This window comes from Aplysia californica, unplaced genomic scaffold (assembly GCF_000002075.1).
Source record: "Aplysia californica isolate F4 #8 unplaced genomic scaffold, AplCal3.0 scaffold00387, whole genome shotgun sequence".
Taxonomy (NCBI): Eukaryota; Metazoa; Mollusca; class Gastropoda; order Aplysiida; family Aplysiidae; genus Aplysia; species Aplysia californica.
Window position 1 is genome coordinate 345546 of NW_004797657.1, and position 2149 is coordinate 347694.

The following is a 2149-nucleotide window of genomic DNA, read 5'->3' on the forward strand; positions in this document are numbered from 1 at the left end:
TGATTTCGAAGTTCCAGCTTGTTGCAAATTCTTTCATCTTGTAGCTGGAGAAAGGCATGTTGTCAGCGAAGAGTACCTGTGGTATCCCATGTCTTGCAAAAATTGGTTTTAAGGCCCTGATCACCGACTGTGCTGTCTTGTTGTTCATATATGCTACTTCAGGATACTTTGAATAATAATCCACAACAAGAAGGTATGATTTTCCCCCAAATTCAAAAATGTCTGCTCCTAGTTTGACCCAAGGGATAGATGGTGGATCGTGAGGAATCATTGGTTCCTTTGCATTTTGTGGTTGATTACTAGCGCATATTTCACATTTCTTCGTCTTCTCCTCAATGTCAGTACATATTCTTGGCCAATAGATGCTCTCTCTGGCTCTGGCCTTACTTTTATCGATACCAAGGTGACTTGTGTGCAGTTTGGTTAACATTTCTTCCCTCATGATTTCGGGTATGACCATTCTGTTATTGAAGAATAACATTCCATTTTCCTCATGCATGTCATGTCTGAGTTTGTAGTAGTGTCTTTCTGTCATTGACATGTTCTTCTGTTGAGGCCATGAGTCATTTTTCACCCATTGTAAGACATCTCTCAGTATCTTGTCTGACTTGGTTTCTTTTTTGATTTCTTTTAGTTTCTCTGTTGTGGCAGGCATTGTGACTGTCGTACAGTGTACTCTCAGTATTTCCTCCTGGGGAATTTCCTGTCTCTCTTGGTGTGTTAACGGTGGTGAGGCTCTGCTCAATGTGTCTGCAATGTATAGCTGAGATCCGGGTTTGTACTGAACATCCAGTTTGTATCGGAGCAGTCGTAACATCATCAGTTGAATTCTTGGCGAAGCTTTGTGCAATGGTTTTCTCAAGATCGTCTCTAATGGTTTGTGATCACTGATTACCAGTACTTCTCTTCCAAAAATAAATTGGTGGAATTGTTCTGCAGCAAACACTATCGCCAGGAGCTCACGCTCAATGTTTGCATAGTTTGCTTCTGTCTCTGTCAAAGATCTTGATGAATATGCGATCGGTTGGTTGTCCTGGAGCAAGCATGCCCCTAGTCCCTTTGTTGAAGAATCGCACTGGATTGTCACTGGCTTCTTTGAGTCAAACAGTTTCAGAAGAGGATTTTGGCTCAATATTTCTCTTAGTTTGTTCACTGCTTCTGTGTGTTCAGAGTACCAATGCCATGGCACATCTTTCCTTAGCAGAGATCTCAGTGGACTTGTTATGGTAGACATATTCGGGATGAATGGGCTCAGGAAATTTACCATCCCAAGTAGTCTTTTGACTCCAGTTTTATCTTCGGGCAGTGGCATTTCACTTATGGCTTTGACCTTCGCAGGGTCTGGTTTTATACCATCCTTGGAAATGATTCTTCCCATGTACTTCACTTCTGATTTTCTGAGTTGTGATTTTTTTCCATTGAAATGCACATTGCTTTCTCTTGCTCTATTAAGCACTTTGCGCATGATCTTGTCATGTTCTTCATCGTTTTTGGCTGCTATTAAAGTGTCATCAGCCAAACAATGCACTCCCTCTATGTCTCCAAATGTTTGAAAAGTTTTCTTTTGCAGAATCTCTGATGCACTGCTTATTCCAAACGGCATTCTTAAGAACCTATACCTTCCAAAAGGCGTATTGAAAGTTGTCAAGTATGAACTCGGTGCATCTAATTTCACCTGCCAATATGAATCTTTTTGGTCCAATATGCTGTACACCTGTGTGCCTTCTAGTTGCGCTGAGATATTTTCGAACGTTGGAATTTCGAACTGTTCTCGCTTTATGTTCTTGTTCAGTTCCTTCGGATCCAAACAAAGTCTGAGTGATTTGTCTGCTTTCTGTGCAATGACTATGTTGTGGACCCAGTCGGTTGGTTCTTCGACCGGTGTGATGACTTGCTTCTGTTCCATGTCTTGCAATTTCTCTCTCAAGGGTTTCAGAAGTGTTGACGGAACTCGTCTAGGAGGTTGAATAACTGGTTCGTTGTCCTCCTTCAGCTCAATGTGATATTCTCCTGGAAAACATCCTAGTCCTTCAAAGACATCCCCGTATTCTGTCCGTAGTGCCTAGTGTTTCTTGTGTGATCAACTTTTCCTTCAACGAATTGACCTGTATATGTTCTTCATTTCTTCCTGGTGAAACTAGCTCCAAGG